This window comes from Chrysochloris asiatica, unplaced genomic scaffold, assembly GCF_000296735.1.
Source record: "Chrysochloris asiatica unplaced genomic scaffold, ChrAsi1.0 scaffold00344, whole genome shotgun sequence".
In the NCBI taxonomy this organism is placed as follows: Eukaryota; Metazoa; Chordata; class Mammalia; order Afrosoricida; family Chrysochloridae; genus Chrysochloris; species Chrysochloris asiatica.
In genome coordinates, this window is record NW_006408862.1 from 1,384,772 (window position 1) to 1,411,005 (window position 26,234).

At 40.0% G+C, this 26,234-nt stretch overlaps 1 protein-coding gene and 1 pseudogene across 2 annotated transcripts in view; both read right to left on the minus strand.

Annotated features, from left to right (window-relative positions):
- Nucleotides 1-26,234, minus strand: part of NTRK2 (neurotrophic tyrosine kinase, receptor, type 2) — a 562,954-nt gene that overhangs the window by 151,054 nt on the left and 385,666 nt on the right. The window lies entirely within an intron of this gene.
- The window catches only part of LOC102842338, a 12,269-nt pseudogene continuing 6,706 nt past the window's right edge, over nucleotides 20,672-26,234 (minus strand).

A 26,234-nucleotide genomic window follows, 5' to 3' on the forward strand; every position in this document is an offset into this window, starting at 1 on the left:
AGCATTTTCTATGATTTCAGGGTTGTTTTTCCCCTTTTTAAAAAACATTACATTTCCAAAGTATCAGTAAACAGAGTAGTGATTTAATAGTCAACAATCAACATCACTCTCTAAGTACTTAGATTATAAAAAATTCTACATGCTGATAAAATGATATTCTATTCCACATAGCTATGAGATGACTGAAAAGTTTTACCAAATATTTGTAATATACTGGAAGAATCAGTGTTTAAGAAGATGATTAAATGATGTTATTATAGGTAATACATGATGTGTTCATTTTTAGTTGTTTAGATTGAGATGTTAGCAAGCATGCCCATGTGAGAGGGAACTTGGTAAATGGATCACGCTATACAGCATGGCATCACATTAGTGTTATAGCTCATATGTAATGCAAGGACTTCTGGTGTGGTGCTGTGGATCAGCACTGGACTGCAAACCACAAGGTTGAAAGCTCAAAGCCCCCAGCTTCTCCTCTGAAACCCTATAAGCATCACTATGAGTCATAACTGACTTGACAGCACTTAACAACAACCTATAGTAAAGACTTGTGGTGTGGCACTGTAGGATCAGCACTGGACTGAAAACTGCAAGGTGAACAGTTCAAATCCACCAAACACTCATTGCAAACACTATACAGGGTCTCTATGAGTCAAGACTGACTGGATGGCATGAAACAACAACAGCAATGACATAGCCAAGTACTAAGTGATCTGCTGTTAGAAGGACAGATAATTTAAAGTTTTGAGCAGAAGGGTAACTAGCAACATACCCTGAAAGATAATGTACGGGTAGGAGCTCCTGAAATGGTCTCTATGTTTCCAACAATAGGGTCTGCCATTGTGATTCCATCTCAAAGGAACAAATGGGAAGAGAAGAGCGCTTAGAGACCATCTTGACCAATTCCCTTGTGTTTGACACAACAGTGAAGACTAGTAGGGGTAAAGTGATTATCCCAAGACCACCCAGCGGGAAAGTGACAGAGCTAGGACTCAGATCTTTGGACTTTGTGACTTAAAAAACCCAAACAAACCAGTTGCCACTGGCTCCAACTCACGGTGACCCTGTGTGTTTTGGCATAGAACTGTACTCCAGAGGGTTTTTCATGGGTTATTATTTTGGAAGTAGATAACCAGACCTTTCTTTAGAGACATCTCTTGGTGAACTTGAACTCCCAGCTTTATGGTTAGCAGCTGAGCACATTAGTTCTTCACCATCAAGGGACTTCGTAACATCAATACTAATTCAGACCAAAGGCAGTGAGTTTTCTGGTTAAAAAAAAAAATGAAAATAGGTATTTTACTTAGCTAATATCTTCTTTACTAGAAATTTTTGAAGCATTCTTGTTTATCCACTGAAATAGACCAAACATTTCACAATGATGAATGTTATTAGAAAACTGCCAATAAACATTAGATGTGAGTGTGAAAAGCAGGATGTGAAAATTACATACTTTGAAAAACACTTGAATTTGATTTTGAGTACAATTAACAAAATATATTTTCTAAATGCCTTCATGCCTATTTCAGAGCCAAAATATTGAGATAGGTAACAGCAACCACCTTGTAAAAATAAATTTGGGTCAAAGACAAGGACAGTGCTTTTGAATTTCATCTTCATTTTTATTAAGACACAATCTGGTACTAAAATGAAAGTAAATGCAATTAAGAGTGCAGACATACAACATACCAGAGCAAGAATTGGTCAAATATTCATGAATAATATTAATGATGAAATAGGCCATGTAACAATATCAAACTTTTCTTAAGCACTTTTCAGCAAAAATCCCACTGTGCATTACCATCAATTAATTTTCGTTTCCCTGTGCATGAGGTCAATAGTCACATTTATTTTACAGATGACACCACATTAATTAACTTACTCATGCTCATAGAGAAAACCATTTTCTTTTCCTTTTCCAAGCACTATTTCCAATGGAATGAGAAATTAAAGGGGGAGGAAGAGAATCTAACATACGTTGATTGCTATTATGGGCCAGAAACTGTGCTGAGAGATTTACAAGGGTTATCGATCCTTACAGTAATCCTCTGGGAGTATTTCATCTCATTTTCATATTAAAGAAAAAATAAGAGGAGCAGATAATTAAATAATTCATCCAAGGTATACAGTTAATAATGGGTAGAACTTGAATTATTTTCACTATAATTCTCTCCCTTCATTTCTGCTACAATACTCTACCTTTCCTTGATTCTTTTTGTGAAAGAAAGAATCTATGAGGCCAACCCTCTATAGGGTTTCCAAGGAATAGCTGGAAGGTTTGAGCTGCCAAACTTGCAGTTCAAACTGACATTGCAGTCTAGTGCTTATCAACAGCACCACATGATTTAACACAAAGAATGGAATCAAAGAGGTGGAAGATGTGAGGGTGGGGATTGATGGTTGATCTGGGAGCAGTGTAGTGAGGACCTCCGGCAGCAATAATACAGAATACTGGACAAAGTAGGTTCAAGGGACAGTCCCAGAATTCTGAACCACATATACAGGAATATTTAGAAAGCTTGAAGGCTTACAGCCAATGGAATTTGTAATGGAAGCAAGAAACCTAGTGTTTTTGGGGATCTTCTGGGCTCAGTGGGTCCTGGAGAAGGCATCTTGGGCAAGACTGAGTGGGGAAAAGATCAGAGCAACTATGGAAGTGTGACCGATCTTGTTCATTGGTCTCTCGCTGTTTGCACACCTCCATTCTGGTGACTAGAGGTGGTGTCTGAACAAGTGGACACCTCCCCCCGCCCCCCACACACACCAGAGGGTTCTACTACACATGTGCACAGATCTGCTCTGAATTTAAAGTGAAAGACTCTGCTTAAAACCAAATGTTAGCACAGAATGGCCACAGACAGCCTTGAAGTGTTAATCACAAAGAAAAAGTCCTGAACAGGGGTTGTGGAGCAGAAGAGACACAGACTAAAAAGGAAACAGGCCAAAAATTAAATCTTGAGTTACGTCATAACGACCAACAGTGGCATCTTAAAAATTCCTCAGGAGGCCTTGAAGGTAAGAAGCCAAGAGAGGATCATTAAAGTCATACTCATATTTGGCTACAGGTTTTTTCTTCCTCTTCTCTCTTTTCTGTGATTATAGACTACAGTGTCCAATCTGTCTTTTTTGCTATTGCTATTTTACATTTTGGTCCTCTCTTACAATTAGGGAGCTCTTTCTCTCCCTACATTACCCAAGAAGAGACAGCAATTGCGGTCATATAGTCAAGCTACAGTCACACCCTATGAAATCCCACCATCCAGGTGAGAACTGATACCATACACCAGGTAGGCAGCCAACACCTGTGACAGTTACTCTGAGTCGAGTAATAAGAAGAGGGAAAAGGGAAGCCCATCTCCTGATCACATCTACCTGGAGGTAATCAGAAAGCATAAAAAATACCAAAACACATACTCATCTAAGTATTAAGGCCACAGCTAAGTACTATGCTCAAGAATATGCCTAAGAAAGAGAAACAGATGACCATATCAGCACATGTTCACAAACAAGACAAAGTGACTGAGACAAATGATCTGTAGGTAGACCTACACTCCATACTGGAAGGAGGGCAGGCTTTGGAAATACCTGAGAAGGAATTCAGAAAAATGATAATAAAATGTATCAAAACACTTTACAGTAGAGTTGAAAAAAATAAAGAAGCCAGGAAAGTGTTACAGGAACAATCAAAATAGATAAATACAGCATTGGAAACAATAAAAACAATCTGTAAAATGAGGTCCAAATGATTAATAATAGAATATCAGAAATGGACAATGCACTGAAATGGCAAAGGAGTAGAATTGAAGAGATGGAAGGCAGAATTAGGGAGCTTGAAGACAAATCTCTCAATACTACTAAGATAGAAGAGCAAGCAGAAAAAAGGATAAAACATCTAAAGAAGGTCTAAGATTCATGTCAGACAACGTGAAGAGGAATAACTTAAGAATTATTGGCATTCGGGAGCAGGAAGAATCACACAAGTCCACAGAGGAGATAATTGAAGAGCTGCTGGAAGAAAATTTCCCTAACATCTTTAAAAATGAAAAGGTAACCATTCAAGAAGGTGAATGAATACTGGGAAGGATAGACCCCAAAAGAAAGTCACTGAGACATATCATAATCAAGCTCTCCAAATTCAAAGATAAGGAAACAATACTGAAAGCAGCTAAGGAAAGCAGTTAAGGAAGTGTTACATACAAAGGCAAACAAATCAGAATAAGCTCGGATCTCGGATTAATCATGCAGGCAAGAAGGCAATGGGGAGACATATATAAAACCCTGAAAGGAAAAACCTGCCAACCAAGAATCCTCTACCCAGAAAAGCTGTCAATCAAATATGAGGGTGTAATCAAAACACTCCAGGATAAACAGAAGCTAAGGGATTTTGCCAAAGTCAACCCTGAGCTGCAAAATATCCTAAAGGGAGTTCTGTGGACTGAGAACCAACAAGAACAGACAACAACCAGAGGCTGACATACATGGCAGCACCATCTGGAACTCAAGCAACAAATAGAAGAGTCGAGAACAGAACAAAACTGTAAGAACAAATTCAGAGGATCGGAGAGGTCAGTCTATGCTCAAAACAATTGCAACATGAAAGAAATTAAACACATAGGAACAGAGATCCAGAGGTGAGAGCTCAGGTAGATTACAGGATAAAACAGCCTGTCTATAATGAGGGGGAAAGATAATAGAATATAAGGTAACCTCAAAGAAAATTAATAATTCACAACATACCAAGAAAATGAAAATCCAAGAAGAACATAGAAACATTAAAACTATGAGGAAACTGACAAGAAAGAACATAAAAAACATGAACTCAGCACAGAAAGACATGCAGAACATAGAAACCAGAAGCACCACAAAAATCAAAATTAAACATAATGATAGCAATTAGTCCATACCTATCAATAATTATACTGAATGTAAAAGTATTAAAAGCACCAGTTAAGAGACAGAGAGTGGCACAATGCATAAGAAAACAAGATCCTTCAAATGCTGTCTGCAGGAGACACACCTTTCACACAAAGACAAACACAGACTAAAAGCCAATGGATGGAAACAAATATATCAAACTAATTGCAATAAAAAATAAGCATGAGTGGCAATACTAATCTCTGATAAAATAAACTTTAAGGCAAAAACCAGCATATTAGATAAAGATAGAAATTATCTCATGATTAAAGAGACAATTGACTTAACTATAATAAATATCCATGCTCCCAATCAAAGAGTGTCAAAATATATAAAGCAAACTCTAATAGATTTGAAGAAAGAAGTATACAAATCTACCATAATAGTGAGCAATTTTAATACAACACTTTCAAAAATGGATAGCACGACCAGAAAGAAAGTTGACAAAGACACAGAGGAACTAAACAACACAATCAGCCAACTGGACTTCATAGATGTGTACAGAGCATTCAACCCAACAACAGTACAGTACACATTCTTTTCCAGTGTGCATGGAACATTATCCAGAATAGACTATGTGTTAGGTCACAAAAGAAGGCTCCATAAATTTACAAACATCAAAATACTACAAAGCATCTTCTAAGACCACAATGCTATTAAATTAGAAATCAACATTAGGAATAACAAGGAAATAAAGTCAAATGCATGGAAACTGAATAATACCCTACTGAAAAGCAACTGGGTAGTAGAGGAAATAATACATGAATTCACAAAGTTCTTAGAAACAAATGAGAGTGGAAACACAACATACCATAAGCATTGGGACACGGCAAAAGCAGTGCTGAGAGGACAAGTTATTGCAATGAATGCACACATCCAAAAAGAAGAAAGAACCAAAATAAACACATTAACACAACATCTCTAACAACTAGAAACAGACCAGTAAAGTAAACCTACAGTCAACAGAAGAAAGGAAATGAAAAATGTTAGAGCAGAAAAAAATAAGATAGAAAACAGGAAAACTATAGAAAGAATCAGACAACAAGCTAGTTCTTTGAAAGAATTAATAAAATTGACAAACCACTGGCAAACCTAACAAAAGAAAAGAGGGAGAAGACACAAATAACATGCAGAAGAAACCACATTGGTGAGGTCACTACAGAACCAAAGGAAATCAGAAGGATGGTAACAGAATATTATGAAGCATTGTACTCGAATAAAGTTGAAAACCTAGAGGAGATGGATACATTTTTAGAAAAGCATGGCCTACCTAAACTTACACAGCGTGAAGTAGAAAACTTGAACAGACCTATAACAAAGGAAGAAATTGACCACATCATCAAAAAACGTCCAATCAAAAAATGTCCAGGTACAGATGGCTTCCTTGGTGAGTTTTACCAAACATTCAGAAAAGAGTTGTCACTAATTCTACTCAAATTATTCCAGAATATAGAAGAGGCTGGAAAAATCTCTAATACATTCTAAGAAACAAGCATAATCCTCATACCAACACCAGAGAAGGACAAAACTAAGAAAGAAATTTATAGACCAATATCCCTCATGAATATAGATGTAAAAATTCTCAACAAAATTCTAGCCAACAGAAGTCAACAACACATCAAAAATATAATACATTATGACCAAGTGGGATTCATACCAGGGATGGAAGGATGATTCAACATCAGGAAAACAATCAATGTAATCCACCATGTAAATAAGTAAAAGGAAAAGAATCCAACATCCATTCCTGATAAAAAACATTCAACAAAGTAGGAATTGAAAGGAAATTTCTCAACATAATTGAGAGCATATATACAAAACCAACAGTCAACACCACTCTCAATGAAGAGAAACTGAAAGCCTTCCCTTTGTGAACAGGTACCAGAAAAGGATGCCATTTATCACCAATCCTATTCAATATTGTTTTGGAAGTCATAGCCAGAGCTATAAGGCAAGATAGGGTATTTAAAAGCATCCAGATTGGCAAAGAGAAAGTAAAACTCCCTCTATTTGTAGATGATATGATTCTATACATAGAAAACCCCAAAGACTCAGCCAAAAAAAACCCCACTGGAATTCATTGGAAGATCTAGCCAAGTGGCAGGGTATAAGAACAACATAAAAAAATCAGTTGAATTCTTCTATACTAATAATGACAACACTGAAAAGGAAATTAGGAAAGCAATACCATTTACAATAGCCACCCAAAGATGAAATATTTAGGAATAAATGTAACCAGAGAAACAAAGGAACTATATAAAGAAAACTACAAAACACTACAATAAGATACCAAAAGAGACTTATAAAAATAGAAGAATATACCATGTTCTTGGATAGGAAGACTTAACATTGTGAAAATGTCAATACTACCCAAAGCAATCTACACATATAACACAATTCCAGTCCAGATTCCAAGAAAATTCTTTAGTGAGATGGCAAAAAAATTACAAACTTTATATGGGAAGGAAAGAGACCCAGGATAAGCACAGCACTGCTTAAGAAGAAAAACAAAATTGGAGGCCTCTCACTCCCTGATTTAAAAATTTACTGCATAGCTACAGTGGTCAAAACAGCCTGGAACTGGTACAATGAAAGATACATAGATCAATGCAACAGAATTGAGAATCCAGAAATTAACCCATCCACATACAGCTAACTGATCTTTGACAAAGGGCCAAAATACATTCAGTTAGGGGAAGACATAGTGTTTTCAACAGATGGTGCTCGTAGAACTGGAAATCAATATGCAAAAGTTTGAAACAAGACCTTTACCTCATGCCATATACAAAAACCAACTCAACGTGGATTAAAGACCTAAATGTTAATCTCAGAATTACAAATGTCATCAGTGAAAGAATTGGGACAAATTTAAGGGCTCTGGTAGCATAGTGGTCATGAATCAGACTGCAAACTGCAAGGTCAGCAGTTCGAAACTACCAGCTGTTCGTGGGAGAAAGACGAGGCATTCTGCTCCCGTAAAGATTTAAAGCCTCGGAAACCCTGTACAGGGTCACTATGAGTCGGAACCGACTCCATGGCACATAACAACAACAACAACAACAATACAAATTTAAGGGCTCTAATCCAAAGTACAGATGAGGCTTTCTGCTCCCGTAAAGATTTGTAGCCTCGGAAACCCTATACAGGGTCGTTCTGGGTCGGAACCGACTCGCGGCACTTAACAACAACAACAACAACAATCCAAAGTACAAGGAACTCTGATAGTATAGTGGTTAAGATTCAGGCTATGATCCGAAGGTCAGCAGTTCGAAACTATCAGCTACTCCGTGGGAGAAAGGTGAGGCTTTCTGCTCCCGTAAAGATTTACAGCCTCGGAAACCCTGTACAGGGTCGGTATGAGTCGGAACTGACTCCACGGCACATAACAACAACAACAACAACAACAATCCAAAGTACACACAGACTACCAAACATTGTGAAAATTACATAAACAAAAGAATATAAAATAGATAATTGGGACTTTCTAAAAATTAGAAACTTATGTGCATCAAAGGATTTTACCAAAAAAGTAAAAAGGGAGCCCACAGAATGGGAAAAAATCTTTTGCAATGACATATCAGACAAGGAACTAATTTCTAAAATATGTAGGAAACTACAACACCTCTACAAGAAAAAGACAAGTAACCTAATTTAAAAATGGGCACAGGACATGAACAGACACTTCACTAAGGAAGACATTCAGACAGCCAACAAACATATGAAGAAATGTTCACGATCATTAGCCATTTGAGAGATACAAATCAAAACAACAATGAGGTATCATCTCACACCAGCAATAACAACAAAGTTTAAAAATTCAGAGGACAATAAATACTGGCGAGGATGCGGGCAGACTGTGACCCTCCTACATTGCTGGTGGGAATGCAACATGGTCCAACCACTCTGAAAAACAGTATGGTGCTTCCTCAGAAAGTTGGAAGCAGAAATACCATGTGATCCAGCAATTCCTCTACTTGGTATATATCTACAAGAAATACGAGCCATAACATGAGTATATATATGCACACCAATGTTCATAGCAGCACTATTCACAATAGCAAATACCTGGAGACATTGTAAGTGCCCATCAATGGAAGAATGCATAAGCAAATTTTGGTACATACACCCAATGTAATATTATGCTACCTTGAAGAATAACAAGGAAGCTGTAAGTCACCATATAATATGGATGAACCTAGAGGACATTATGCTGAGTGAAATTAGTCAGTCACAAAAGGACAAATATTGCATAAGGCCATTATTGTAAAAGCTTAAGAAAAGATACTCATACTAAAAGGGAAATTAACAAGTTTCTTTGTTGGCTGCTGGTGGGGGTAGGAAGGGGGATTGGGGAGAGGTGGAGGAAGGCAATGGTAGAGCACAGGGTAGGGGGCAGACACATCATAGTTCGGATATTGGGGAGAGCAATACACAAGAAGGGTGAAGGGTGGAAGTACAAGGTAGATAGGGGAACACTGAGACAGGTATGCATGGGCTAAATGGGACAAAGGTAAATAATGATGCATGCTCAACCTTGGAATAACAGGGCTCAGAGATACAGGGATGGAGGCATGGTGTGAAGAGGGGAAATAATACTAAGATGCTTGACTGTCTTATGAATATTGGTTTCCCTTGCCTACTATTGTAAAATAGACACTTGAGTGGGATAGAAAAGAATGTCGGAAAATATGATTACAGAAAGCTTGTAAGCCTGTCTTCAGCCTATAACTGATTGGAATATCTAAAAGGGGTTCTACAACTTGCCCAGTGAAATAGGCTTCTTGTATAGGACAGAGTATAGGACCTTAGGTGGAATCCTGGGCCCCATCCAGAACCTTCTGAGGTGGGACATTCCCAGTAGAAAGGACAAGCAGACCAGCCTGGAACAGCTAGAGTGACAGAAAATATATCTTCAAAGAAAGATCATCAGGAAAAAAACAAAACAAAAATGGCAGTATGACTGGCTACTAAAGAAATACACAAGTTGTTCTCTGGGGAAAGCATCAAGGCAAGCAATCAGGTTCCTTCGGCACAAATCCCCCTCGAAGACTGAAACCCAAAGGGAACACATGAGTAGGCATGTAAGCTTGCTGGTGACCACATTGGTCTACTGGTGAGTGGAGGAGGGGATAGGCAGCAATGAAGAAATAGGCTGAGTTCAACCACATTCCATAGACTCCCGTTGGCCTGGAGAAAGAGAAGAGGAAGGACTGGTAGGTCCAAAGTGTGGTGAGACCTGGAGACACCTGAGTCCATGGACAAGGACATAGCCACAGAGGTCTAGAGCTGACTGTGAAGCATTCAGCAGATATGAAGTGAGTGGAGACACACAAGAACACCCAAAACTTGCAGACAGTTGGCCTAGTCTTGGTGGCTTGATAGTCAGAACTTGACTAGAGGAAGATTTAAAACAAAACAAAACAATTTTTGATAAAGGAAATGAGGGTAAATTGCTACAATTTGATGAACTTTACCTATAATCATAGAGGTTGTTGTTGTTGTTATGTGCCATGGAGTCAGTTCTGACTCATAGCGACCCTGTACAGGGTTTCTGAGGCTGTAAATCTTTATGGGAACAGAAAGCCTCATCTTTCTCCCACTGAACAGCTGGTAGTTTCGAACAGCTGACCTTAAGGTTCACAGCCCGATTCATAACCATTGTGCTACCAAAGGTAGTACCTCAAAATACCAACAGAGATGGAAGGAGTCTTCACATCATTTATCAATGCTATCCCCTCCGTATACGGGTTAGATAGGGACGGGCAACTTAGACATTGTCTACGTAAAATGAGGGGGTGATAAAGGCTCGAAGTGACTGGCTTACAAGGTGTCAAGAGGGAGTTTAGTTTAAGAGTGTGTGGGGGGAAGATAGAGTCCCCACTTAACAGTTTTCATCTTGTCTAGACAGGTCTGGTAAAAAGAGATGAGAACAAGATTCTTATGATCTAATAATGAGTAATTGTTATCATGACTAATTGTGACTGTCACAATTGTTAAGGTAAAAGTTTTGTAACAAAAACAGGGCAGTAGTTGATCTTGCAGACTGGAAACAGAGGACCCTAGGACCATCAAGAGAGAAGAGCACACGCGGAATGCAGGACCGTATCCAGAGAAGCAGTGACACCAGAGATGGAGGCAGAAATGGGGACATGGAGAGAGGAAGCAGCTGAGGACTCTAGATTCATGGAAAAAAAGGGACTGAGGGCTGGTGTCCAGGAGGCAGACTTGCGGAATATGCCCACTGGTGTTTAAATTATTATATATACCTGAGTGTTGAAAAAAAAAGAGCTGAAATGAATAGAGAGAAATACTGGAGGGGATTATAACCATTGGAATGAAACAAAGTGTATGATTTGTTGAATGCAAAACTGATGATCTGCCCTGTAAACTTTCACCTAATTCACAAAAATTTAAATAATAAAAATAAAAGAGGTGGGAGAAGAGCAATAGCAAGAATTATGAGGAGGAAAAATGTACATTGTGTTTAAAAATCCATCCAAGTGATTCATCTTGGTTGTTGCTTAAGTGGAGAAGTGGGTGATATACTCTAATAGGAGGAGATTGAATAGCTCACTAAGTAGTTTATACAAGGTTGGTGCTAACAAATACAAACTCTTGGACAAATCACTTCACAGCTTCTTTGCTTCCATTTCCCCATGGTTAAATGAGGGAGTTCAGGCCAAATGGCCTGCACACACACACACGCACACACATTTCCCACATGGTGAATCCATGACTATTACATAAGTCCTAGAGAGCTGTTGAGGAGTCCCAGGTGCACGCTGTGGGCTAATGTGCTGGACTGCAAAGTTGTTTGAACCATAAAGTCATTTGAACCACAAGACAGGAGGCTGTAAATCTTTACAAGAGCAAAAAGCCTCATCTTTCTCCCATGGAGCAGCTGGTAGATTCTAACTGCTGACCTTATGGTTAGCAACCTAATATGGAGTCCTGGTATGGTGATGTGGGTTCATGCACTGGACTGGGAGGTCAGTTTGAATCGCAAGGTCAGTGGTTCAAACTCACCAGCCACTCCTTGGAAACCCTATACAGGGTCGCTATGAATAGGATCTGACTGGACAGTACTTAAAAACAACATCATGCTTCCAAGTTTCATTAAGGAGGAGTAGTGGTGTTGGTATTGGATTGTTCTGTGGAGTCAGTTCCAACTCATAGAGACCCTGTATAGGGTTTCCGAGGCTGTAAATCTTTATGGCAACAGAAAGTCTCATTTTTCTCCCAAGGAGTGATCTGCTGGTAGATTTGGATTTCTGACCTTGTGGTTAGCAGCACAATGCATAACCCACTATACTACCAAAGCTCCTTAAAAGGGAATACTGGAGGATAAAAAAAATAAATGCTAGAGAGATAATAGAGAGAGAGAGACAGGAGCTAAATCATGGGAGAGATTCTTAGGGAAGGCAATGGGTAGAAGATGCAGACAATTTTGAGACAGAGAGGAGAGGATCTGAATGAGGTACCAACTGTCATGTTCATCTCAGGCCTGGGCCACTGAAGGAGAAAGTGGATGCTCAAGGACTCCCAGAAGACCCAATAAGTCCAAACCACTCTAAGCTCCAGGCTAGGTCTTGCCTTGAGCACAGGGACAGACAAGATAAGCCCTTCCAGGGTGACCTTCCATTCCTAAAAGGGTACTAGGTACCTCTTGGTAGGCCCCATGTAACATCTAATGGCAGCATAAGGCACTTTCATCACGGATCCAAATGAACAGCCCCATGCTGACTGAGAGCTACTGGCTATGGGGACAGCGGGGAATAGGGCTTATTTCAACCTGAATGTTACAGCAGATAAAAGCAATGAAGTTATTTGAAGTTAAATTCTCAAAACTTCTTATTGAAAACAGCCGGGGGGGGAGGGGGGGGAGGCAGGAGGGTTCCCTAGAAATCTTTAAAACTGCTAGATTGAAAGGAGTTCCACACTTCAAAACACATACAGAGCACATCGCTTTGACATCCCCTAACAGCCAAAATTACATCTGTTCTACACACTGGCATGTGGCAGAGTTGGATTGATTTGCTCTGACAGCCTTCCCTGCTGGAACAATACATGTCAGTCAGCTCAGCAATGTTTGTATTCTCAAGAACTGTTATGCAGAATGATTCTTCCTGACAGGTGGGCCAGATTGTCTTATCTGCCTACTGCTATGACCCTCAGTCTCTGGTGTGGAATACTTCCTGCTTTTAAGGCTGGAAAACATCCCATTAGTCCCACTGTGTACCCATAGTTATGGATTGATGTGGGCCATCAAAACATGCTGGGATCCTAATCCCTTCTGGTTACCTGTGTATGTAATTACATTTGGAAAGATGAGGCCATATATGTGTAGGATTTTTCCTCAACCTAATTACTCTGAGTTATAATGGAGGGCACAAATGAGAATCACAAATGTCATTTGAAGATCAACAAGGAACCAAGGAACACTATGGGTACAGAAATGGAAAGAGACAAGGATCCTCTTCCAGAGCTGACAGAAAAAGACAGTCTTCCCCTAGACCCTAAATTCAAACTTCTAGCTTCCCAGGCTGTGAGAATATAAATCTTTGTTCTTTAAAGCCACCCTAATTGTGGTAGCACTGGGTAGTTAAGATACCTACTCCCAAGATGTGTACACACACCTCCATTTGAGGCTTATACATTATCTCTTTTATCATTTGGAATCCTCCATGTCTATAGAAACATCCATTTCTTCGACAATTTACATTTCTTTGACAATTTAAACTGGTAGTCAGTCAGATCTCCTAATTGACTTCTTCAACCTTGACTGTAATTGCCTTTACCCATGTTCTTCTAAATGAGTCTTCCCATTATGCGTGAATTTTTTTAGTTTTGATGGAAATAGTTTATTAACCATACTAGTCAGTATTCAGGGCTTTTTCCAACCTTTGTTTTAATTTTAATTTATGCCATTTAATATTGCATAAATATATTGAGTATCTGTTTTGTGCACATACTCTGGTAAGGTGTCAAGAATGTTGTGTTGCTGTGTGATATCACATCAGTTTTGAGTCATAGCAATCCAATGTACAACAGATTGAAACACTGCCCAGTCTTGTGTCATCCTCACAATTGTAGCTCTGTTTAAACCCATTGTTGCAGCTCTATGTCAATCCATCTCATGGATTAAGGGTCTTCCTCCTTTTTAGCTGACCCTCTACTTTACCAACATGATGTCCTTCTCCAAGGATTGGTCTCTCCTGATAACATGTCCAATGTACATGAGACAAATGCTTCTAAGGAGTATTTTGGCTATACTTCTTCCAAGATAGATTTATTTGCTCTTCCAGAAGTCCAAGGAAATTTCAATATTCTTTGTCAACACCATAATTCAAGTGTCAACACCATAATTCTTTGGCCTTCATTATTCATGGTCTAGTTTTCCAATGCACACAAGGCAGTTAAAAATACCATGGCTAGAGTCAGGGTTAATTTATTCTTCCTAGTGACACTTTGCTTGTTAACACTTTAAAGAGGTGTTTTGCAGCAGATTTGCCCAATGCAATATGTTATTTAGTTTTTTGGCTGTTGCTTCCATGAGCGTTGATTATGGACAAAAGAATCCTTGACCACATTGATCTTTCTCCAGTCATCATCATGCTGTTTATTGCTCTCATTTGAGGACTTTGCTTTCTTACAGTGAGGTGTAACTCATACCGACTCTTCATCAGTGACTGCTTCAAGTCCTCTTGGCTTTCAGCAAACAAGGTTGTGTTGTCTGCATACTGTAAGTTGTTAATGAGCCTTCCTCCAATCTTGATGTTGCATTACTCTTCATATAGTCTAGCTTCTCAGTTTATTTGCTCAGCATACAGATTGGATAAATATGGTAAAAGGATACAAGCCTGGCACACCCCTTCCCCAATTTTAAATCATTCAGTAACCCCTTGTTCTGCTTGGATGACTGCTTCTTGGTCTATATATAGGTTCTGCAAGAGTGCTTAAAATTGTTTTTGAATTCCCATTTTTGTAATATTATACATAATTTGTTATGAAATACATACATAACAATAATGCAGTGTGATGATTGCAATAGAGACAAATTGTCATTAGGTATTGTTGAATCAGTTCTGACTCATAGTGACCTTATGCACAACTTAACGAAACACTGCCCAGTCCTATGCCATCCTGACGTCCTGTTTGGCTGAAAAGTAGGCCATGAGGGTAAGTTTCTTTCCCAACCTAAAGTGTGGTTGAGGGCCATAGTCTGTTTTTATTGGACCTTTCCTTGAAGGTACCCTAATGAGAATAAGGCAAGTATATTACTGAGAGATCCTGTCTGCAACCATCCACTGTTTAAACATATTTTGCTCAGAATAAACCAGTACATGTATGAACTGGAAACCTAGTAGCCATACTTGTTGACTTACCCTTGTTCACTCTTTTATTTAGATACCTAACAAGTCCGGGGGGCAGGGGGAAGTCACTATCTCAATTTTGGAGGTGTGGTAACTGAGGCTTGGAGTTATTTAATAATTTTCCCAAAATGACACAGATGGAAAGTAGACAAGGTAAGTCAGGATTAACTTCAGAGCTCATGTTGTTGCTGTTGATAGCTGACGTTGATCACGGCTCACCCATTTATAACAAAATGAAATGCTCCCCAGTGATACATGGGGTATTCACTAGTTGAGTTCTGGAAGTACATCTCCGGACCTTTATTTCTAGTTCATCTTAGTTTGGAAGCTTCTCTGAAACCAGTTCGGCATTGTAGCAACACAAAAGCCTGCACTGACACACAAGTGGTGGATAGACATAAGGTAGATTGGCTAGGAATCACACCTGTGTCTCTCACGTGGAAGATGACAACTCTACCCCAAGACTGCAGTGCACCAGAGCCATTCAGACTCTCCCAACACAACATGATTCTTTTCTTCTAGAGGGACATGAGCCATGTACACCCATAATAACTGTGAAAAGGCAAACCCGATAGCTCCCATGGCAGATATTAAAAAGATAGGGTGTCTAGAAGGTAAAAACAAATTATATTGACTATAATAGTTTGGGGTTGGAGGATGTGCCATTTGAATTTGAACTTGTAAATAGAACAGGGCTTGAAATGGTTGTAGAGAAGGTCATTGCTGGACATAATGAATGATGGCATTTCCAGAATGCCAGAATGTCACTTGTCTTAATTATGTACTGCGTCTTTATGTCAAGACATGTCCACATAAAAGTCCAGAATCTGAAAACTAGTTAGGTTGAAGCTAATTATTTTGGAAGTCAAAATGGACCAATATTGACTATTTCATGTGGCTCAACATAATTAATGCCTAGGATATGCCCTTGCAAGCAGAATAACTGATTTTTAGAAAAGAATTGTATGTTTTCTTTGTAATTTTGAAAAAATATTAGGAAAGTAAGGCTTGCACATAAAACAAATCAAGTAGTCCTGAAAAGAGCAGGGTGGGAAGAAATTGTACCCTCCTTCCCTGCCCAATCCTTCTCTCCCAGGGCAGTCATTCTGGGACCACTGAAATTTTCATTTGTGGGGGTTACCTCCATAACGCTAACTAATATGTTAAACCTCCAGTTATTGTTTCCCTAACTTAAAACACTTTTTGATTCCTTGTGGGAGAAAGATGAGGCTTCTAGCTCCAGTGAAGACTTAGAGCCTTGGAATTGTTTCTATACAGAGTCACTATGAGTCAGAACCAACTCGACAAAAACAGTAACACTGATACCCTGCTATATAAGATGAGACTTTTAACTCAAGTTTTCTCCCACCTCCATTAACAATGATAGGCTTGGAAATCCTACTTTGTTTTACAGGGTGACTATGAGTCAACATTCACGGCAATGGGTAACAGTGGCCAATCTCCTGCCTCTTCCCAATTATTGACAGTTGTGTTATTTTAGTTCATCTATTGGCTATCTGAGTCCTGGTGTGGTGCTGTGGGTTAATGCGTCAGACTGCAAAGCTGTTTGAACTGCTAGGTTGGTGGTTCAAGCTCACCAGCTGCTCCATGGAAACCCTATATAGGGTCGTTATGGGTCGGAATCGACTTGACGGCACTTAACAACAACAACAGCAGCAATTGGCTATCTGAATTCTGGTTACATAGTGAGTTTTGTAGTTATAATAGTTGGGCTATTAGCCACAGTTTGAATTCACCACTAGCTCCGTGGGTGCTATTCTCTTAGATTCAAGACTCAGAAACCCTATACAGCAAGGATGGGGAACATCTGATCCATGGTCTGTATACATCCCATGAACTCATTTGGTTTGACCCTGCCAAGTCAACCTCAGTTCCAGCCATCACATTAAGCATGTGTTCATTAAATGTTTAACCAAATATATCAAGCTAATTTTCAAGTTGATAATTTTGTATGGCCCACGAATGATGTTGTACATTTTGGCAGAAAAATGGTTCCCCACCCCTGCTATACAGAGTCACAATGAGTCAGACAATGACAACAACAAATTGGCTATCTGTCAAACTAGTGTCTCAATTTCAGCCAGTATTCTGATATGCTTCTGTATTTGATGAACCTATTAGTGTCCTTAACCTCACCCCCAGTCACTTCCCATATTCTTTTATGTTTACTTTTACTGCAACATTGCCGAAACAGTTAATATTTACATCAACTCCTTATATGATACAATTGAGAGTCTTAAGCCTTTAAAAAGTGAGTAAACACAATTCATTTTAATATGACCAGCTTAATTCCATTCACTACAAGGCCAAAAAAAGATTCCATGGACAAAACATTGAATGATGCAGAAAGGATCAAGGAAAGATGGATGGAGTACACAGAGTCACTGTACCAACAGGAAATGGTCGATGACCAACCATTTCAAGAGGTAGCACATGTGCAAGAACCGATGGTATTGAAGGAAGAAATCTAAGCTACACTGAAGGCATTGGTGAAAACAAGGCTCCAGGAATTGAGAGAATACAAATAAAAATCTTCCAACAACCTGATGCAACAATGAAGGCACTCACTCATCTATGGAATGAAATTTGGAAGACAGCACTAGGCCAATAGATCAGAAGAAACCCATATTTGTGCCCATTCCAAAGACAGGTGACCCAAAGGAATACAATCATCATCAAACAATATCATTACCTTCAGCTGCAAATAAAATTTTGCTGAAGACAATTGAAAACAACAACTGTACATCAATGGGGAACTGCCAAAAATGCAAGTTGAATTCAGAAGAGGGCATGGAACTATGGATATCACTGCTGACATCAGATGACTCTTGGCTTACAGCAGAGAATACTAGAAATATGTTTACTTGTGCTTTTTTTGATTATGCAAAGGCTTTCAACTTTGTGGATCATGACTGCATAACATTACGAAGAATGGGCATTCTAGACACCTAAGTGTGCTCATGAGGAACCTGTACACAGACCAAGAAGCAGTTATTCAAATAGAACAAGGGGATGCTGAATGGATTAAAATCAGGAAAGGTGTGCCAGGGCTGTATTCTTTTACCACACTTAATCAATCTGTATTTTGAGTAAATATCTAAAAATCTGGATTATCTGAAGAGGAAGGTGGCATCAGGATTAGAGGAACAACCTGAGATATGGAGATGATACAATCTTGCTTGCGGGAATCTAAGGGGACTTAAAATACTTACTGATGAAGATCAAAGAGTATTAGCCTTCAGTATGGATTATACCTCAATGCAAACAGAAATTCTCACTGGACCAACAACTAACATCATAATAAATGAAGAAAAGATTGAAGTTGGTAGAGATTTCATTTTGCTTGGATCCACAATCAGCACTAATGGAAACAACAGTCAAGAAATCAAATGACATATTATTCCATTAGGCAAATGTGTGACACAAGATCTCTTTAAGGTGTTCAAGAGCAAAGCTCTGCCAGTTTGAGGACTAAATTGCACCTGACCCAAGCCATGGTATTTTCAATAGCCTCATATGCTATTGTCCATATGCTATTGAACAGCAAATAAGGCAGACCCTGGAAGAATTCATGCATTTGAGTTATGGTGTTGAAGAAGAACATTAAAAGTACCATGGACTGCCAGAAAAACAAGCAATGTAAGTACAGCCAGAATGCTCCTTAGAAGCCAGGATAGCGAGAATGTGTTTCTCCTACTTTGGACATAGTATCAGGAGGAAGCCGTCCCTAGAGTAGGACATCATGCATAGTAAAGTGGAAGGTCAGCAAAAAAAAAGGAAAATCCCCAACAAGATGGACTGGCACAGTGGCAACAGCAATGGGCTCAAGTATAACAATTGTAAGGATGGCACATGACCAGCCAGTGCTTCATTCTGTCTTGCGTAAGGTCGTTATGAGTGGGAACTGATTCAACAGTACCTAATAGCAACAGCAACACAAGGTCAAGTAGGAAGCCATGTTTCTCTCTGCATGTCAATCATCATGCAGAGAACTTCTGGGCCACAGAGGATGGAGAATCTTCCAGTATCAAGTTCAAATGATGTCTCTTTCCTTCTATCTAATACAAATGTGGCACTGTGGATTAATGCGCTGAACTGCAAAGTCACTGAACCACAAGGTTGACAGTTCAAGCTCACCTGCTGCTCCTCAGAAATCCTATACAGGGTCACGATGGGTCAGAATCAACTCAACAGTACTTCATAACAACCACAATACAAGTGAATCTGTAATTTTCATTTATTCTCCAGGCACTTAGTGGACATCGCAATTTGAGGTGCTTCTTTAAATTTGGAAACTTGACTTCCATTTTTCCTCTGATAATTAGCTCTCCATCATTTTTTTCTTTATTTAGAAATATTCATAATTATGGGTCTGTTCTCATAAATTGGTTCTCTATTTTTCTTACCCTTTTTTTCCCAAAACATTTTTTTTCTTTCTTTCTTTTTTATTCTGGGAAATTTTCTTGACTATCTTTCAGATAAACTACAATTAAAACTTTTATTTCAGCCACCAACTGTTAAGAGTTCCTTCTTGTTCTCTTATAATTCCTTTTTAAGTATCATCTTATCTTTGTTTTAGGAATGCAGTGGTTCCATGTAATAAGCTCTGGACTGTGAACCAAAAGGTACATGGTTCAAGCCCACCAACCGCTCCCCAGGATGCTTTCTAATTCTTCAAAGATTTAAAGCCATGGAAACCCTATACAAGGTCGTTATGACTCTACAACACTTAGCAACAATAATAACATCTTTGTTTCATGTGTTATCATTGTTAAGTGTTGTTGAGTCAGTTTTGACTTATAGCGACCCCGTCTGTATCCGGTTTTCAAGGAGTGGCTGGTGAGTAGAACCACTGACCTTGCAGTCTAGTGCATTACCCCACAGTGCCACACCAGGACTCCTTGTTTTATGTGTATAAAACTTTAAATCAAAGAAAACTTATTTTTCTCTCTCTTGTAAGTTTTCTTCTGTTTCCTCCATGGTCAGTTTTTTCTTTTGGGGGGGGGGCAGGGGGTTTACTGGCGCTTTTTAAATTTTGCACACGAAACCACTGGGGATTCTGCCTGTTGGCACCTTGGGGATCACACTGGAGTACACGTGGCCCAACACTTGGTGGGAAGCACGGTGAAAAAACAATGATTTGGGCCACTCACACGATTACACAGCTAGGGTTTCCAACAGGGTTCCAGATGGTCAAGCTTGGCTTCGGCCGCAGCTCTAATAACACAGTGAGAACATCAGCAAGTTGGGGAGAAGGGAGCTAACTACCAGAGGCCCTGCGGTACTAGTCTGACATCTGAGGCTGCCATCTGCATCAGGAGCAGAGGTCTAATTAGCTGACTGGAGACTTGCCTGCCCAAAGCTTATTTGGCAAAGGGGTTTCTGAACTTTTGGCCGGAAAACTTAGCCTTGCTGCCCAGCTCCTCTTCAGTTCTGAGGATATGCTTGTACTACTTGGCCAAGCACACAGATCAGCATGGTGCAACCGTTTGATCTGTCCAGTGCCGAACCCCACAACTAGGTCAGCAATAAAGGTATCCTCAGTTTCCCCAGAATGATGAGACACCATGATGCCCCACCTATTGAACTGGGCCAGCTTGCATGCCTGAAGAGACTCAGTCATGGAGCCAATCTGGTTCACTTTGAGCAGGAGGCAGTTACATGACTTCCTGCTCATGGCCTTGGCAATTCGCTTTGGGTTGGTCACTGTGAGATCGTCCCACACCTGGATCCCTGAAGTGGAAGTGAACTTTGTCCAAGAGTCCCAGTTATCCTGGTCAAAGGGGTCCTCAATAGACCCCACTGGGTTGTCCTGATGAAGGACTTGTATAGTCCTGCCATCTGGTCAGGTGAGATGTACCTGCTGGGGTCATCCGGAGACTTGAAGTCCAGGTCGTACTTCCCAAACCAGAAGAACTCTGAGGTGGCTACATCCATGCCGATCACCACCTTGTCAGTGTAACCAGTGTTTCCAATCGCATTCTTAAGTAGCTCTATGGCTTCTTTGTTCTCCAGGATGTTAGAGGCAAACCCACCTTCATCCCCCACGTTGGTAGCATCCTTTCCTTGATGACATCCTTCATGTTGTGGTAAACCTCGGCACCTTGATGTTTGATGCTCTATTGGGGAGGATCATGAACTCCTACATGGCCAGCTTGTGGCCAGCTTATTGATCGCATGAAAGCCACTGTTGATCACATTGAAAGCTGGAACTGGCAGGATGACTTCAGAATTGCCAACCAAATCAGCAATGTGATGGTACAGGGGGACCTCGTTCTCAACAGCTCCAGCTTTGCAGACAGCAAGGCACACATCCACAATGTCATTGGCCCCAAATTTCAACTTGTTCTCAGTTCCATCCATCTCTATCATCAGTTTGTCGATCTTCTCCGGTTCCACAACTAACCAGGGCAGTCCCAAAAGTTTTATTGATGTGCTCAACAGCCTTTGAGACACCTGTCCCCAGATAGCGGGTCTTGTCATTGTTCCAGATCTCCAGGGCCTCAGATACCAGTTGAGGCACCACTGGGCACAGCAGCTCTGAAGAGACGGTTTTCAGTGTAAAGATCAACCTCAACAGTGGGGTTTCCATGGGAGTCAAAGATCTCTGTGGTCTGAATCTTGAGAATGGACGTGGTGACTTTCTGGTTGCTGTTTTTTGTTGCTCAGGAAGAAAGTAAAGGGTGCTGCAGACACCAAAGCAGGCATGACTTACCCTCATGACTGTATCTAAAACAAATGCAATGGTCTCTTCCCTATTAGGTGAGCGACGTGAGGATGCTGACGACTCCCCAAGTGCCTCCCAGTTTTACCTTTGAGTATTCTCTTTTAGGTGTATGGTGGTGACTGAATCTCATTTAAATTTAAGAATGAACAATTAGGTAGACAATATAGGGTTAGTAATTCTATTTCCAGACAGAGCTTCTCCTTTGTGGGGAATCTGGAGAGGAATTATGTCATTGATAGAACACACAGATGGTCAGGCCTAACTTTAAGGTGAGTAGGCAGAGAGTGTGTCATTAAAGTAGAGAGTAAGTAAACTTGCCACAATGAAGACAACATTGTTCTGGGGCTCCAGCCAGGTTACTCCTCTAAGGCAATTTCTGCAGAGAAGAGGGTTAGACTCTTTATTGTTTGTTTGTTTTGCCTGAAGATAAACCACAAATACAAGAGTAAGACAAAAAATATTGCTACAAAACCATAGAACCCTTTATTAAACAAAATATCAAAATGTGAACCTGTTGTTTCTTGATCTCCATTTAGGTCAATATACTTCTGAAGGTGGTGCTTCTATCTCTCTTACCCCTCCCTGAAGAATTTTGTGCTCTTTGCTTTACATTGCATCACAAACAGCAGTTTTGGCATTTTCAAGGGAACTGTTTTCCTGCTTTTGAATGCTCTCTGAGTTCAAGGAACAAAAAGAAGTCTGAAAGAGTAAGATAAGGGATGTAGGGCAGCTTGGTTGAGGTCTCCCAGCCAAACTTCATAGGGTATTCCATACTCCCCTTGAAGAATGAGCAAATGCATTTTCATGATGGAAAAAATTCCTTGGTGAAACTTTTTCTCACTAATGCAGTTTTCGATGATCTGAAAACGTCTTCTTAATAAGACTCCATGATTGTTTTGTGTCTTTGAGAACACTGAGATTAACTGTTTGAAGTCTCTCCAAAATCTTCATAACCTTCTGAATTGACCTCTCTGCCTTGAACTGAACTGACCCAGTAGATCCTCTCCGAAGTGACTCTTCTGATTGGATAGTTTTTTGTGGGTTTTTTTTTTTTTTCAAACTCACCATATGAGATTAAGACAAGTGTAACCACAGAGACATATTTAAGCATGTTTTGTTTGGAATACATTCATGCATGCATGACCTGGAAACATTGTAGCAATACTTTTTGACTTACCCTCATGACTGTATCTAAAACAAATGCAATGGTCTCTTCCCTATGTTTAAGCCCGTCCAACTCTTTCCTGCTATTGCACTTGCTAAACTAGGTCCTGCTTCTCTGAACTGTCTGCCCCCAATACCATATTCTGAGCTGACGATCCCTCCACTATATTACATGCATCAACATAACAAGCATGCACCTTCCAGAAATCTGTTGAAAAATCTCATCCTTCACTCCAGCACACAGAAATGCTTTTCCCACCAACCTGAACTGGCCATCTTCCACACCTTGCTAAAAAAGGGTTGCTTGTAATCCACACAGCACATGGAACATTCTCCAAGAGTCCAAACAGGGTGCCTGAAGACCTTAAACAACCTAATCATTTTATATAGGAGGGCAATAAATCATAGTAAAAATGCTAAATTCAGCTAGCAACCAGCACCCATTCACTTAACCTCAAATCTAATACCAGATCGTCAGAACTTAGTTCTTCTTAATATGGACATTTATAACAAAACACAACATGCAGCTCCAACATGTAAGAATACAGGAAGGTAGGAAGATGTGGTGGCATGAAGTGAGTGGAAGATAGATTTAGCCTGTCCTCAGAAGCAGAATCTCACTATCTCTGTAGCTACCAGATTCTTCTCTTTTCTTCCTGCCTATTTATACTTTCCATATTTGAGCTGCAAAACTTTGGGTGTGAGCTCATGTTAGGAAGCAGCAGGGTTGAGGGCAGTTACAAGCTGAGAGCAGATTTATAGTGTGAGAGTTATGATGCTTGGGTGACTTTCTTTTTGGTCTTACAATAAGAATATATTTGGTGTGCTTCTGTTATCTGGAAGATTTCTAAACATTGCAGTAAATGCTACAAATTTATCTTTTAGAGAAAAATTATTAAAAGTGTGTAAGTCAGTTATTTAATCACATCTCTTTAGAAAATATTGTTTCCGTTACTGGGCTTTGAAGTCCTGTTGTGAATAATGTAGAGGGTCTGACAAACCTAGCCCCTGGTACTGTCCCTAGGTTCTGTAATTAAGTCCTTCACAGAAATTGATTCTTGTGAAATTTGTGATACTGTTACAAAAAGAACAACTTATCCTGGTGTGGCGCTGCAAAGCGGTTTGAACTGCAAGGCCAGTGGTTCAGGCTCACCAGCTGCTCCTCGGAAACCCTATACAGGGTTGCTATGGGTCAGAACCGACTGGACAGCACTTAACAACAAATCCTGAGTAATTAAAATGTCTGTTGTTATATGTAAATGTGACCATTTACATCTGGGATTGGCATGGCCTGAAGTACTAAATGGCATCCTTATTCTGAGTAGATTACATTGAAGAAATTTATTCAAGAATAGTCAGTATGCAATTAATGGTTGTTGTTGTTAAGTACCGTGGAGTTGCTTCCAACTCATAGCGTCCCTGCACAGTGTTTCCAAGGCTGTAAATCTTCACAGGAGCAGAAAGCCTCATATTTCTCCCGCAGAGCAGCTGGTACTTTCAAACTGCCAACCTTGAGGTTAGCAGCCTTATTCATAACCACTACGCTACCAGAGTTGTCTTTCGCCATTTTTTGTTTTGTTTCCTTAGCCATCCTAGGGAGACTGGGGTAGAATCTCATTAAAGCCCTGAGTTTCATCTCCTGATGGAGTCGCTGGAAAAGGATGTCATGCTGGGTAAGGTGGAGGGTCAGAGAAAAAGAGGAAGACCCCCAACGAGATGGATCAGCCAGGTGGCATCACTGATGGCGTCAAGTGTGGCAGCAGTAGTGAGGTTGGCCCAGGATTGGACATTGTTTCGTTCTGCTGTGCATGGGGTCGCTATGAGTCGGTTCCAACTCGATGGCACCTGACAACAACAATGGCTAACAATGTTGAGCATCTTTTCACGTTCTTATTGGTAATCTGTAGATCCTCTTTGGTGAAGTCTTTTCAAGTCTTTCATCCATTTCTCAATGAGCTGTTTGTCTTTTTCTTAAGATGTATGAGCACTTTATATCTTGGATATTAGATCTTTGTCTGATAGATGTTCTTGTTGTTAAGTGCCACCAAGTCAGTTCTGACTCATACTGACCCTGTATAGGGTTTCCAAGGAGTAGCTGGTGCATTTGAACTGCCAACCTGTGGTTTGAAGTCCAGTGCTGATTGTACAGCACTACACCAGTAGTCCTTTTTCTCAGTTTGTAGGCTGTTTTGTCATTTTGTTGACAAAGTCCTTTGATGAATGGTGGTAGTTATAAGCTGTGGAATTGGTTCCTACTCACAGCAACCCTGTATAGGGTTTCTGAGGTTTCAAATCTTCATGGAAGCAGAAAATCTCATCTTTCTCCCACAGAGCACCTGGTGGACTTCGATTGCTGACCTTGTCCTTTGATATATATTGTTGTCAAGGACTGACCCATCAGTTCCAACTCAGAGACCCTGCATAGTGTTTCTGAGGAATGGTTGGTGGGTTTGAATCACCAACCTTGTGGTTAACAGTCCTGCGCTCATCCTGTAGTGCCATACCTTAGAAGTTGTTGATTTTGAGGAGATTCCATTTACCTGTGTCATCTTTTATTGCTGTGCCTCTGATGTCATGCTACGGTGTAGCGAATTACTAGATATGGCTTTTCTGGTGACAGTCCCTATAATTCCCACAAAATTATTGGGTTGCTGTTGTTTGTTGTTTTTGTGTACCGTCAAGTCAGTTCCAACTCATAGTGATCCTATATAGAGTTTCTGAGGAAAGGCTGGTGAGTTTGAACCATTAACCTTGCAGTTCAAACCAACCTTGAGGTCAAGTGCATATCCTATGGCACCACATTAGGTTGTTGTTGTTAGTAAGTAATATGGAGTCAATTCTGATTCATAGTGACCCTGAACAGGATTTCCGAGGCTGTAAATCTTTATGGGAACAGAGTGTCTCATCTTTCTCCTGTAGAACTGCTGGTAGTTTCAAACTGCTGACCTTGAGGTTGGCAGCCCGACTCGTAACTTCTACGCTACCAGAGCTCCTTCACCACACTAGGTGGTGTTGTTATTGTTGATAGGTGCCAT